The 15,776-nt window shown below is 45.4% G+C and overlaps 2 pseudogenes; both read left to right on the forward strand.

Moving 5' to 3' along the window:
- Positions 1-8,861: 8,861 nt before the first annotated feature.
- Positions 8,862-11,107, forward strand: LOC146708706 (uncharacterized; annotated as a pseudogene).
- Positions 11,108-13,746: 2,639 nt separating this feature from the next.
- Positions 13,747-14,965, forward strand: LOC146708707 (uncharacterized; annotated as a pseudogene).
- Positions 14,966-15,776: the final 811 nt, after the last annotated feature.

The raw sequence follows: 15,776 nt of genomic DNA on the forward strand, positions 1-15,776 counted from the left end.
AGGATTTTGAATTCAATTCTGGATTTAACAGGAAGCCAATGAAGGGAAGCCAAAACAGGAGAAATATCCTCTCTCTTTCTAGTCCCTGTCAGGACTCTTGCTGCAGCATTTTGGATTAGCTGAAGGCTTTTCAGGGAGTTTTTAGGACTTCCTGATAATAATGAATTACAGTAGTCCAGCCTGGAAGTAATAAATGCATGAACTAGTTTTTCAGCGTCACTCTGAGACAGGATATTTCTAATTTTAGAGATGTTGCACACATGGAAGAACGCAGTCTTACATATTTGTTTAATATGTGCATTGAAGGACATGTCCTGGTCAAAAATGACTCCAAGGTTCCTCACAGCGTTACTGGAGGCCAAGGTAATGCCATCCAGAGTAAGAATCTGGTTAGATACCATATTTCTAATCTTTTCAGGGCCGAGTACAATAACCTCAGTTTGATCTGAATGAAGAAGCAGAAAGTTAGTGGCCATCCAGGTCTTTATGTCTTTAAGACATTCCTGCAGTTTAACTCATTGGTGTGTGTTATCTGGCTTCATGGACAGATAGAGCTGGGTGTCATCTGCATAGCAGTGAAAATGTATGCTATGTCTTCTAATGATACTGCCTAAGGGAAGCATGTATAATGTAAACAGAATTGGTCCTAGCACTGAACCCTGTGGAACTCCATAATTAACCTCAGTGTGTGAAGAGGACTCTCCATTTACATGAACAAACTGGAGTCTATTAGATAGATATGATACAAACCACTGCAGCGCAGTACCTGTAATACCTACAGCATGTTCTAATCGCTCTAGTAGGATATTATGGTCGACAGTATCGAATGCTGCACTAAGGTCTAGCAGGACAAGCACAGAGATGAGTCCACTGTCAGAGGCCATAAGAAGATCATTTGTAACCTTCACTTAAGCTGTTTCTGTGCTGTGATGAGCTCTGAAACCTGACTGAAACTCTTCAAATAAACCATTCCTCTGCAGATGATCTGTTAGCTGTTTGACAACTACTCTTTCAAGGATGTTTGATATGAAAGGAAGGTTGGAGATTGGCCTATAATTAGCTAAGACTGCTGGGTCTAGAGATGGCTTTTTGAGTAAAGATTTAACTACAGCCAGCTTGAAGGCCTGTGGTACATAGCCGATCATTAGAGATAGGTTGATCATATTTAAGATCGAAGAATTAATTAATGGCAGGACTTCTTTGAGCAGTTTTGTAGGAATGGGGTCTAAAAGACACGTTGATGGTTTGGAGGAAGTAATTATTGAAGTTAACTGAGAAAGATCAATTAGAGAAAAAGAGTCTAACTTAACATCAATGGTACTAAGAGTAGCTGTAGATAATATTACATCTGTGGGATGATTGTTGGTAATTTTTTCTCTAATGATAAAAATTTCATTTGTGAAGAAGTTCATGAAGTCATTACTAGTTAACGTTAAAGGGATGGTTGGCTCAAAAGAGCTCTGACTGTTTGTCAGCCTGGCTACAGAGCTGAAGAGAAACCTGGGGTTGTTCTTATTTTCTTCAATCAGTGACGAATAGTAAGATGTTCTGGCTTTGTGGAGGGCTTTCTTATAAAGCAGCATCTGCTTTAGGCTACGTGTTTGAGAATTATACCACGGAGTCAGGTACTTCTGATTAGAGACCTTAGTTTTCACAGGAGCTACAGTATCCAGAGTCGTACGTAGTGAGGAGGTAAAATTATTAACAAGATAATCGACCTCTGTTTGGGTAGCGTTCAGATAGCTGCTCTGCTCTGTGTTGGTACAGGGCATTGAAGATGATAACAGTGGGTGGATTATATTCTTAAACTTAGTTACAGCGCTTTCAGAAAGACATCTACTGTGATAAAGTCTACTCTCCACCGCTGTGTAATCAATTATTGTAAATGTAAATGTTATCAGGAAATGATCAGACAGGAGAGGGTTTTCAGGAAACACTGTTAAATGTTCAGTTTCTATGCCATATGTTAAAACAAGATCTAGAGTGTGATTAAAGTGGTGGGTGGGTTCTTTTACATTTTGAGAGAAACCAATTGAGTCTAATAACAGATTAAATGCCATGTTGAGGCTGTCATTTTTAGCATCTACATGGATGTTAAAATCACCCACAATAATGATTTTATCTGAGCTCAGAACTAAATTAGATATAAAGTCTGAGAAATCAGACAGAAACTCTGTGTAAGGCCCAGGTGGACGATAGATGATAACAAGTAAGACTGGTTTCTGAGTTTCACAGCTGGGGTGGACGAGGCGAAGCATCAGGCTTTCAAATGAATTAAAAGTCTGTCTTGGTCTTTCATTAATTAATAGGCTTGTGTGAAAAATTGCTGCCACACCGCCCCCTCGGCCTGTGCTTCGAGGTTTCTGGTAGTTAGAATGACTCGGGGGTGTTGATTCATTTAAACTAACATAATCATCCTGCTGCAACCAGGTTTCTGTAAGGCAGAGTAAATCAATTTGTTGATCAATTATTAAGTCATGTACTAACAGAGACTTGGAGGAGAGAGACCTAATATTTAATAATCCACATTTCACTGTTTTACTCTTTGGTTCAGATGTGGATACTGTATTGTTCTTTCTTTGTAATTGTTTATGTTTAAGTTGTTTGTTGCTGGTTTTTAGTTTGTTTTTTGTCTGTTTGGGAGCTGACACAGTCTCTATGGAGATGGGTTTTTGGGGGGGTAGCAGGAGGAGAGAAGCTGCAGAGAGGCGTGTAAGACTGCAACTCTGCTTCCTGGTCCCAACTCTGGATAGTCATATAACATCAGAAACTGTATTTTTAGCGGTGCATTTTGTTGCAGGACAGATGTTTGTTCATGTTCAATATTGCTCGAGGTGGTTAATGCTCCTTTCGCTGGTTGCCAACCACCATTAAATAACAGCAAGAAGAAAATATTGATCTGCTTCTAATCAGTCTGAAGGTAAGTGTGTTTTCCACTTATTCGAGAGAAGTCCGAAATGTGTTCTTATTACTGTTTGTTTTGACTTTCAAGCTACCAGGATATTTTCATTCAAAGACAAAATGTAATAATATCTATGAATGTGGAGACTCAAAAGACTAGTTGGGTAATAGTTGCCGATGGATTTATGAGACTTGATAGAAACTTGGACGTTTGCAACAGGTGAATCGGTGAACTACCGAGGTTGCGCCCAAATGCTTAAAGCTGGTCAGTGTTTTCAGGTGTGCTTGTACTACCTGTACGGTGTGGGGTGCTGACTAAGTCATGTTAAACCCATTAAAGCGTCGAGCTCCAATATCTTTTCATTTTTGTGCACTGCTCTCTTGTCGGCACACATTTTCTGTTTATTGAAGCCTTTTGTGAATAATTTTGATCATGTAAAAACTGAGAATTGGTCCCTATTGACAATACTCTTATTTTTTGCATTGCATATGTCATTTAGGAAAGGTAATTGGTCACTGAACTTTTTGCAAATATGTGTATTTCGGAAATTTATATTGTTCAGTTTGCATGTTAAAAGCCACAAACATGTAGCTAACTATAGGCTTTCTTGTGGAACTGAGAACTGTCCTGCCGCTTTCAGAACATTTTCTAACCTTCATTCACATATGCCTAGGAATCACAGAACAAGAAGGGAGACCACTAAGGAGGAGTTTTATAAGTTCACTGGTGACCTCAGCTGTCAAGTTCCTGGATGTGGGTATGCTGCACAAAACTTCACAACTCTTTGTGCCCCTCTCAGATTTCATATCAAAGATGGGGGGAAAGTATTATGTCCATTTGAAGGTTGCTCTAAATACTTCAGTGTCCGAACATCATTTTCCAGCCATATTTCTTGAAAACATAAGTAGACAGTTCAGCAGTCAAGGCAACAAGAAATTGGGGGATTTGCCATAATACAAGGACAGGACACAGTTAATCTATTAGCAGACAGTTGACTTTGTGTCATTTAAAAATGCAGGCTAAAATGCTCTTGCCAACCAGCACCATACAGAGCATCATAGAGGAATTTCAGGATCTTTGCAGCTGTAACAAAAGTAGACACTGAATCCAGGGTTGGGAAGGTTACTTTTAAAATGTATTCCATTACAGAATACAGAATACATGCCCCAAAATGTATTCTGTAACGTATTCCGTTACATTACTCAATGACAGTAACGTATTCTGAATACTTTGGATTACTTAATATATTATCATGCTTTTTACAACAACGTGAATGTACTATTGCTGTGTGATTTATTACTATTACTGAAGGTCCGCGTCTCCGAACTGTAGTAAAGGGACCTCTGACTAATACGGCGGCGTCCCTGTCAGCTCATAGCCGAAAAATAGCTTTACTTTGTTGTGTGGGTCAACTTTTCTTGCGAGAGACAGAGCGAGGCGTTGAAAGTCTGCTCCAACGGAACTTATTGTTTCCGGAGGAAAACACAAACACGGTGTACAGTCGAGTCTTAATAGCTTACTTACAACTGGGCTCGTCAGGCACTCTTCTTGGCTGCAGTGGTTATTATTATATTTACATGCTTCCAGCTCCCGTTTTTCCTCGATGACAACTCGTACCTTTCCACTCCCCTTTTTCTCCCTCCTCGCGCTCACAGACACATAACGTGTATGGCAGTCCATTCTCCCTGCAACACGGACTACACTGCCCATGATGCTACATTCTTTAGAGCTATGCTTGTAGCATTCTGCCTGTTAGCTTAGCACAACAACAACAACAACGAAAAGGCGCTCTGTCACCCAGGAAACCCACAGTCGCAGAGAGAGAGAGAGCGTCGCTGTCACGGCTGGCGGCGTGAGCCGTGTTGTGTAGGAGGAAAAGGACCCAAAATGCAGGCAGTTGACTGGTGATGAGAATGAAGTTTTATTTGCAGAAGTGGAGCGACTGAACAGGTAGTGAGACAAGACAAATGACTGAAAAAAGCCCAGAAAGACCCAGAAGGTCAAGTTCAGGGGGCCGACCCGGAGGCCGACAGCGCAGGAGGCCAAAACAGTTCGGTTCTGGGGGCCGACCGTGTGGACGGCAACTGCGGCGACGGGCAAACAGTTCCGGGGGCCGGCCACGCGGAAGGCAGTGGCGGCGACAGAGCAGATCCGGGGGCCGGCCACGCGGAAGGCAGTGGCGGCGTTCAGGGGGTGCTCAGGAGGGCGTCCACGGTGGCGGAGATGCCCAACAAGCGGCCCGGCAGATGACAGACGATGAGGAGGCGGTAGTAGGGGACCTGAAGGCTGCGTGGCCCCTGCAGCCCCAGGCGAAGCGGAGGCTGGACCAGACGAGGCGGAAGCGGAGGCTGGACCAGGCGAGGCTGATGAGGATGATGAGGATGCGGAGGCTGGACCTGATGAGGATGATGAGGATGCGGAGGCTGGACCAGGCGAGGCTGAAGCAGAAGCTGGACCAGGCGAGGCTGAAGCAGAAGCAGAAGCTGGACCAGGCGAGGCTGAAGCAGAAGCAGAAGCTGGACCAGGCGAGGCAGCAGCTGATGAGGAGGCTGAAGCTGGACCAGGCGAAGCAGCTGATGAGGATACTGAAGCAGAAGCCGGACCAGGCGATGCTGATGAGGGTGCTGGAGCCGGACCAGGCGATGCTGATGAGGGTGCTGGAGCCGGACCAGGCGATGCTGCTGAGGGTGCTGGAGCCGGACCAGGCGATGCTGATGAGGGTGCTGGAGACACGGAGGCTGGACCAGACGAGGATGAAGCGGAGGCTGGACCAGACGAGGATGAAGCAGTGGCTGGACCAGACGAGGATGAAGCAGTGGCTGGACCAGGCGAAGCGGATGAAGCCAAAGCAGACGCTGGACCAGGCGAGGAGGATGCTGAAGCAGATGCCGGACCAGGCGAAGCTGATGACACTGATGAGGAGGCCGGACCAGGCGGAGCTGATGAAGCTGAAGCTGGACCAGGCGACGGCGAAGCTGATGAAGCTGAAGCTGGACCAGGCGACGGTGTGGGTGAAGACAGGGAGGCTGGACCAGGCGACGGTGTGGGTGAAGACAGAGAGGCTGGACCAGGCGACGGTGTGGGTGAAGACAGAGAGGCTGCAGCAGGCGACGGCGTGGAAGCCGGAGACTGTAGCGCTGCAGGCGTGGAAGAAGCTGCTGCTGCCCGCGACGTGGATGAAGCTGCAGCTGGCGAGGATGATGAGGCTGCAGCTGGCGGCTGGACGGGCTCCTCAGGCCCTCCAGCTGACGAGGCAGGACGCTGGACGGGCCCCTCGGGCCCCCCAGCTGACGAGTCTTGGGGCTGGACGGGCTCCTCGGGCCCCCCAGCTGACGAGTCTTGGGGCTGGACGGGCTCCTCGGGCCGCCCAGCTGACGAGGCAGGACGCTGGACGGGCTCCTCCGGCCCCCCAGCTGACGAGGCAGGACGCTGGACGGGCTCCTCTGGCCCCCCAGAAAAAACAGTTTCAGAACCAGTGGGCACTGGAGCCCCTGGCACACACAGAACAGAACCAGCAGGTGCGGAGACCTCTGGCAGAGACGGAACAGAACCAGCAGGCCCACGGGCCTCTGGCAGGAACGCAACAGAACCAGCAGGCACACGGGCCTCTGGCAGGAGCGCAACAGAACCAGCAGGCACACGGGCCTCTGGCAAACATAAAGCAGACTGCAGCTGCACTGAGCAGTGACTCAGCTCAGGCAGCGACAGTCCGGTGCAGTCCTCAGCTGGCTTCTTAACCTCCAGGGGTCCAGAGTCAGCTGGGGGCCGAAACCCAGCCTCTGGGGAGGCCCTGGAGTGTGTCTCAGTCTCAGAACTGGCCAGCTCTTGAGGAATGTTTCCATTGTTATTGGGTTTGTCTCTCTGCTTAGAGTAAGAAGTTGTTGAACTGTCCGTTATGGGTTGGCTTGCATGTACAGGAGGAGTAGGTGAAGGTGATGGCTGAACAGGTGCTGGAACTAATAGCTGACCTGCAACCTGAGCTGGTAACTGAGCTAAGGGCAAGTGAGCAGCTGATGCTGGAGACTGAGCTAACGGCTGTGCTAACAGTGGGAAAGGCGACTGCTCCTGAACGACCTGCCCTGGCTCCTTAACCTCCAGGGGTCCAGAATCAGCTGAGGAAGGTGGCTCAGCTTCTGGGGAGGCCCCGGAGGGGGTCGCAGTCCCTTGAAAAACAGGGCTAGCATCTCCAATCCTGGAGTCAGTATTAACCGTACCCTTTAAAGCATCCCTGGATTCAGAGGGTGCATGAAGAGAGCCCCTTAAATCCCTGGGACTGGAAAAAATGGTCTCTGAAACCACAGTCTTTAATTTTGCCGCTTCAGCATTAACTGAGACAGTGATATCTGATCCTGAGCCCATAGAAACTTTGGATTCAGTCTCTGGGGTAACACTTTGCAGTTTGGAGAAAGCAGAAAGACAGTCTTTACCACTCACCACAGCTGGCTGTGTCATAATCTCAGAGTCCAGCTGAGGAGAGGAGCGCTGGCGGCGCATACGCCGTTTCTTGCGGGAGGAGGAGGCGGAGAAGACGACAGAGGAGGCTAGTGGTGATGGGGAAAAGGAAGCTGGCTCCTCATCGTCTGACCACATAGCCGCGAGGAAAGAGGCAGGTGTGTAGTGATCAGAGCGGGACGCGGAGGCTGAAGAATTCCTTGGCACCGGCACGGAAACAGCTCTCCGCGGTAAAGTCTGCTGCTGCGTTGCAGAGATCTCCATCGACGCGCTCTGACCGCTCCCGAGCCCGCCACGCCTCCTGGCCTCGGCTTAATTCTCCCATGAAATCTCCATAGCAGGAAAGCTTCGACGATCGCCTTAATAGCGTTTAGTCCAACAGAAATTGTCCGTGGGTCCGTGGCGCGGGTTATTCGGCTCATCAGACACTGTACGCGGAGAATATCTTCCGCACGGGCGGAGCCTGCGGGGTCCATAGTATGGTCGGATCGTGCTGTCACGGCTGGTGGCGTGAGCCGTGTGGTGTAGGAGGAAAAGGACCCAAAATGCAGGCAGTTGACTGGTGATGAGAATGAAGTTTTATTTGCAGAAGTGGAGCGACTGAACAGGTAGTGAGACAAGACGAATGACTGAAAAAACCTAGACTGGGAAAACTAAATAACAAACCTAAGCATGAAACGGGGAGCGGAGAATGCAGAGAGACGTAGTTACACCGAGAAACACAGACGATCCGACGATGAACAGAAGCCAACACACACTATAAATACACACTAGGTAATGAGGAGATGACATGCAGGGGTGGACACAGCTGATACTAATGGACATGATGAGAGGCAGACCTACAAAGTAAAACCGGAAACACCCAGACTGTTTTGCAACAAAAACACAGGGACCTGAACGGAGCACAGAGGGGAGACACAGGTAGGGATAATAAACACGACAACCAACCCAAAGAATTAATACAGAATCAGAATAAACACCAAACACAAGATGAACCCAAAAAGAAACACAAAATGCTGGGTCAACGACCCAGGATCATGACAGTCGCCCTGTAACCATGGCAACCGTAACGCTGCCGCCTGGAACAACAGAACGTAGCTGTCAAACAAAACCAAACAGTCCTGACCCACGACAAAATGAAACAGGAAAGTACCGCAGGAATTGTGACAAACTGTAAAATATACAGTATTTTACGATGTATTTTTCAACTACAGTTTGTAGTTCTTTTGCAGTCCTGGGATTGCTTTTCATCTTCAGACAAGGTCCCCAAAACTGCCTTTCTGTTAGTACTCAATCCTAATTGCAGGGTTCATCTTTTAGTGAGGACATATTTGTTGAAATAGCCATATAAAGTTGCTTTTCCAATGATCTCTCTCTCTCTTTTTTTTTTAGATGGCAGACCAAAGAATTTGAATGACACGATTACTCTGGAGCTTGGGAAAGATTTCCACTCCAACTGTCGCATACAGTCACAAGAGGAGACAGAGGTCATCGAGAGGACAGAAGTATGGTTAGAATTGTTGTGGAGGCCATGCAAGTTAACTGCAGAAACCCTAAACGTGCGTCTTGTGAAGAGGTTGCTAAGATCATTGTAAACAGATACCCTCAAACATCTGCAGATTTTACTGAAAAGGGAGAAAGACTGGGTTGTGGACATTATTCACTACTAAGAAGCATTAAATCTAGAGTTGAACATGTTAATCGAGATAATACAACACATAGACTTCGTCAAACAAAGAGAACCAGGAATGAGGAAGACTGCAGTCCCAACAGTAATGCAAGCTTGGTATAAGGACACTCATCCAGCAGATAGAAAGTGAGGGAGTTTTGACCAACAACAAGGTTGGCACAGCAGCCATACTTCTCATGATGAAGTATTACAAGGAAGATGAAGACTCCCTCTTTGTCTTAGCAGATGTAAGCTTCTTTCATACAGCTCTATGATTAATGCTGTTGCTTGCTGTCCTGTTATATTTTTTTTATTTGTTACATAAAATGTCCTGGTCCTTTATCTGGCAGGAAACTTCTACCAGGATGTCCCTTGAAGCAGAGAGCAACCTGCCCATCACCCCAAGGCTGATTATGCTTGGTAAGAAGTCATTCATGAAATAGAGCTGATTAGACCATATTAGAATTTCTGTTTGGCACAGGAGCTTTTCATGGACACAGGTATCCAGTCTCTGTTTTGTTAGCTCAAATTTCCTTTATAAACCAAGGTTGTTGGACAAGTGTCTCAGTGAATCCAGCAAAGTAACAATATCAAATTTCACATTACATATTACTGATCAACATGGTAGTCTAGCTACACCAACAGCAGAAATACTGAAGTCAATTCTGTAAAGTTTAACAGCAGCACAAACTATAAACTCCAAAATAACCATACAGTTGATTCATCTCCGGTAATTTAACTGGGCTGACTCTTTGTTAGGTGTGTTTAATGTGCAGAATAATTCCCAATTATGTACAATTATAATATGTTAAAATGGACTTGTGTACATAAGGCCATTAATAATCAGTGTTGGTCAAGTTACTTGAAAAAAGTAATCAGTAACTAATTACCGATTACTTCCCCAAAAAAGTAAGCCCGTTACTTTACTCATTACTTATTTTCAAAGTAATTAATTACTTAGTTACTTTTTAAAAACACGATTTACAACCTGGAAGAAATTTGTTTAACATTTAAACTTATTTTCTACACATTCCAGCACATAAAATAAATATATATTTTTGTGTTTACACTCAGTCTTTCAAATAGATGCAAGTAAAACACAGCAGAAAATAAATAACATCAAAGACTAGCGGTCCTGTTGCTCTATTTTTACCTGTAAAGCAGGAGTGGGGCAGGCGGAGGTTTACCCTGGTGCAGGTGTGCAGCGGTCAGTGGAAGAATCCACAAGTTTCTCTGTGAGTTTCCCATTACGTCGTAGCTACTCGGTGCTTGCTTGGAAGTTTAGGGTTTTTTCGCTGTAAAAAGAAGTTTTCTTCCCACGCACAACGGACACTAATGTTTTTGTCAGTTTTTATGGAATCAAATTCAGAGTAAGGTCAGTGCTTCCACGCTTTAAACGCTGCACGCTCATACTCTCTCCCGCACTCGATATTTGATCCATTGTTGATCTGCACACAGCTGTTGTCACGAACGTCGCACTCGCTTACGTCACTGTCATGAGACATTCTCGCAAAATCACAGTTTTAGTAACGTAGTAATGCAGCGTTCCTACGGGAAAGTAATGGTAATCTAATTACAGTTTTTGCAATAGTAATCCCTTACTTTACTCGTTACCTGAAAAAAGTAATCAGATTACAGTAACGCGTTACTGCCCATCGCTGTTAATAATTAACTGTATACTTTGCTTTATGACTATCTAGACAGTGTGAAGAAGTGAAGTATTGAAATTATTTTATGTTGCATAATGACAACATGTTGCCCCTATACATTTAAGGACAAAGTTCAATGACCGCCACCTGCTGGATGGTGAGTGCAGAGGGGCGTGTAATTGTTGAGCTGGACAAAGAGAACACCTTTGCTGATGCGATGTCAGTCTTCTTTGGTTCATTCTATGTATTGAACCTTAAATACCAGGAGTCAGCGTGTGCAAGGTTTTTTGTAAGGATAAACCCTGAAGAGGGAACAAAATGTACCTCCAAGGTTGGGACAAGCAGAAATACTGGGACCGCTGTGAAGCAATTAACCCTCATGTCACAACTTTCCTCCAGCGGCTTACTGAATTTGAGTGGAGATCTTCAAATTAGATAACTGTTTTTGCCATTTTTAGTGAATTTCTTGTATAATTTAAGTAACCAAGTGTTGTTACCTGTGTTTCTGTCACAGTCTGACGAGGGCAGACTGTAGGGGTTGACAAAAGGACCCAAAACGCAGACTCCAAGGAACAGGGAACAGAACTTGAAATGTTAACAAAAAGTTTAATATGACTGGTAAAAAAGGTACAAACAAAGGGCAAGGCAAACTGAAGCAAAATTAACACACTGGGGCGGCTTGGCTTGTGGCTGGCGGTGATGTGGACGAGACCTGTTGGGCAGCTTGGCTGGCGGCGACATGGGCATGGACGAGACCTGTCGGGCAGCTTGGCTGGCGGTCGATGGCGGCGTGGGCCTGCACGAAGGCCCTCGGGTGGCTTGGCTGGTGGTCGATGGCGTAGACAAGACCTCTCAGATGGCTTGGCAGGTGGTCGACGGTAGTGTGGATGTGATATTTGAGGACTTCTCCGCCGCAGTCCTGAAGAAACGCCAGGGATTCTAACAGGGAGATGGGTATCCCCTTCGCGATGATGTACCCGACTAGCCCCAGTATCAAGCTGAATGGTCAGGAAAAATCTTTTAGATCCCCCAAAGCGGGCTCAGCTTACCTGGATAAAGTGCCTCAAGTTGCGGGGTCACGCTCACCCTCAGTGGCCCCAGCGGACTGTTGATCTGCGCTTTAATCCCATACGTGTCATGTGTCGGCTGTATGCAGGTGGGAATGGTGGGCCCAAAGTGCAGACTCACGGCAGGCAAAAACTGCATTCAAAACTCAGCTTTTATTGCTGGATGGCGAAACATAACAAAACCACAAAAACACAAAATAAAATTACACAGGCAGAACACACAGCGTGGGATGATTGTAGATGGCGACACAGACCAATGAAAACACAGGGCTTAAATACACAGAGGGAGCAATCAGGGAATGAGAGAAAGGAGGGAAGCACAGCAAAGACAAATCAGGCCTAACGAGCCAGGGAAAGCAAAACCAGACACATTAACATAAGACATGGACCATCAAAGTAAAACAGGAAACATAACACAGAGAAGCAGACCAAAACAAACTAAAAACAAGGAGCCAGACTTAAAAAATGGGGAACAAGAGTCCAAAACAGAGTGTCTAGAACAGCACTGAGGCCAAGGAAACAGTTCAAAATTAAACAAACAAAAAGGTCCATGAAAGGCGCAGGGGCAGGGCTCTAGAGTGCGACCAATTTGTGACCAAATGGTGCAGTTTCCCCCTCCAGGGGCAAGGGTACCTAGACCTGGGGTATAATTCAATTCAATTCAATTTTATTTATATAGCGCCAAATCACAACAAAAGTCCCCTCAAGGCGCTTCATAGATACAGAGAAAAACCCAACAATCATATGACCCCCTATGAGCAGCACTTTGGTGACAGTGGGAAGGAAAAACTCCCTTTTAACAGGAAGAAACCTCCAGCAGAACCAGGCTCAGGGAGGGGCGGGGCCATCTGCTGTGACCGGTTGGGGAGACAGAAGGAAGACAGGATAAAGACATGCTGTGGAAGAGAGACAGAGGTTAATAACAGATATGATTCAATGCAGAGAGGTCTGTTAACACATAGTGAGTGAGAAAGGTGACTGGAAAGGAAAAACTCAATGCATCATGGGAATCCCCGGCAGCCTACGTCTATTGCAGCATAACTAAGGGAGGATTCAGGGTCACCTGGTCCAGCCCTAACTATATGCTTTAGCAAAAAGGAAAGTTTGAAGCCTAATCTTGAAAGTAGAGATAGTGTCTGTCTCCTGAATCCAAACTGGAAGCTGGTTCCACAGAAGAGGGGCCTGAAAACTGAAGGCTCTGCCTCCCATTCTACTTTTAAATACTCTAGGAACAACAAGTAGGCCTGCAGAGCGAGAGCGAAGTGCTCTAATAGGGTGATATGGTACTACAAGGTCATTAAGATAAGATGGGGCCTGATTATTTAAGACCTTGTATGTGACGAGCAGGATTTTGAATTCTATATTTAACAGGAAGCCAAAACAGGAGAAATATCCTCTCTCTTTCTAGTCCCTGTCAGGACTCTTGCTGCAGCATTTTGGATTAGCTGAAGGCTTTTCAGCGAGTTTTTGGACATCCTGATAATAATGAATTACAGTCGTCCAGCCTGGAAGTAATAAATGCATGAACTAGTTTTTCAGCATCACTCTGAGACAGGATATTTCTAACTTTAGAGATGTTGCACAAATGGAAGAACGCAGTCTTACATATTTGTTTAATATGTGCATTGAAGGACATGTCCTGGTCAAAAATGACTCCAAGGTTCCTCACAGCGTTACTGGAGGCCAAGGTAATGCCATCCAGAGTAAGAATCTGGTTAGATACCATATTTCTAATCTTTTCAGGGCCGAGTACAATAACCTCAGTTTGATCTGAATTAAGAAGCAGAAAGTTAGCGGCCATCCAGGTCTTTATGTCTTTAAGACATTCCTGCAGTTTAACTAATTGGCGCTGTCACTTGGTGTTTGCTCGCTCTCCGGTAGAGTATCACTTCCTGTTCCTGCTCAAACACAGTGGTGTTTCTGAGTAGCTTATTTGCTTAGCAATTTAATTAACAACTTTTAAATACATTCTTCTTTCATAGTATAATCTTCACATGCTTCATCCGAAGCACACTTTCTGTGTACTCACTACCTAATTTATAGCCAAAGTATTCACTCACTGTCTCTGTACTGTTTCGCTAGCTTAGCTTAGCTCGTAGCCGACTCGTTAGCACCATGGCTACTTCACCTGTCCCTCCTGCACTTTCTTGCTCATTGTGTCAGATGTTTAGTTACTCCTCGGCCTCCTTTAGCAGTAATGATATCTGTAACAAATGTAGCATATTTGCTACATTTGGCCAGGATTACTGAATTGGAAACTCGGCTTCGCACCCTTCATTCACCCGTAGCTAACCAGGCCCCTGTAGCTGGTGCAGCCGAAGATAGCATAGGCCCCGCTAGCTGTTCCCCGGCAGACCCCAAGCAGCTGGGGAAAGAGGGCGGCTGGGTGACGGTGAGGAGGAAGCATAGTCCTGAACAGAAGCCCCAGGTACACCACCAACCCGTTCATGTGTCTAACCGTTTTTCCCCACTCGGCGACACACCCGCCGGGGGTCAAACTCTGGTAATTGGTGATTCTGTTCTCAGACATGTGAAGCTAGAGACACCGGCAACCATAGTCAATTGTCTCCCAGGGGCCAGAGCAGGCGACATTGAAGGAAATTTAAAACTGCTGGCTAAGGGTAAACGTAAATTCAGTAAAATCATAATTCACGTCGGCAGTAATGACACCCGGTTACGCCAATCGGAGGTCACTAAAATCAATATTGAATCGGTGTGCAACTTTGCCAAAACAGTGTCGGACTCTATAGTTTTCTCTGGTCCCCTCCCCAATCAGATCAGGAGTGACATGTTTAGCCACATGTTCTCCTTAAATTGCAGACTGTCTGAGTGGTGTCCCAGAAACGATGTGGGCTTCATAGATAATTGGCAAACCTTCTGGAGGAAACCTGGTCTTGTTAGGAGAGACAGCATCCATCCCACTTTGGATGGAGCAGCTCTCATTTCTAGAAATATGGACAAATTTATTAAACCCCCCAAAATATGACTATCCAGAGTTGGGACCAGGAAGCAGAGTTGCAGTCCTACACGCCTCTCTGCAGCTTCTCTCCTCCTGCTAACCCCCCAAAAACCCATCTCCATAGAGACTGTGTCAGCTTCCAAAAAGACAAAAAACAAACTAAAAACCAGCAACAAACAACTTAAACATAAACAATTACAAAGAAAGAGCAATACAGTATCCACATCTGAACCAAAGAGTAAAACAGTGAAATGTGGATTATTAAATATTAGGTCTCTCTCCTCCAAGTCTCTGTTATTACATGACTTAATAATTGATCAACAAATTGATTTACTCCGCCTTACAGAAACCTGGTTGCAGCAGGATGATTATGTTAGTTTAAATGAATCAACACCCCCGAGTCATTCTAACTACCAGAAATCTCAAAGCACAGGCCGGGGGGCAGTGTGGCAGCAACTTTTTCACACAAGCCTATTAATTAATGAAAGACCAAGACAGACTTTTAATTCATTTGAAAGCCTGATGCTTCGCCTCGTCCACCCCAGCTGTGAAACTCAGAAACCAGTCTTACTTGTTATCATCTATCGTCCACCCGGGCCTTACACAGAGTTTCTGTCTGATTTCTCAGACTTTATATCTAATTTAGTTCTGAGCTCAGATAAAATCATTATTGTGGGTGATTTTAACATCCACGTAGATGCTAAAAATGACAGCCTCAACATGGCATTTAATCTGTTATTAGACTCAATTGGCTTCTCTCAAAATGTAAAAGAACCCACCCACCACTTTAATCACACTCTAGATCTTGTTTTAACATATGGCATAGAAACTGAACATTTAACAGTGTTTCCTGAAAACCCTCTCCTGTCTGATCATTTCCTGATAACATTTACATTTACAATAATTGATTACACAGCGGTGGAGAGTAGACTTTATCACAGTAGATGTCTTTCTGAAAGCGCTGTAACTAAGTTTAAGAATATAATCCACCCACTGTTATCATCTTCAATGCCCTGTACCAGGTCTCTAATCAGAAGTACCTGACTCCGTGGTATAATTCTCAAACACGTAGCCTAAA

The sequence above is a fragment of the Copadichromis virginalis genome, linkage group LG5 (assembly GCF_057382275.1).
Source record: "Copadichromis virginalis isolate Kocher_CV1m ecotype Utaka linkage group LG5, C_Virginalis_male_GT1.1, whole genome shotgun sequence".
NCBI classification, from domain to species: Eukaryota; Metazoa; Chordata; class Actinopteri; order Cichliformes; family Cichlidae; genus Copadichromis; species Copadichromis virginalis.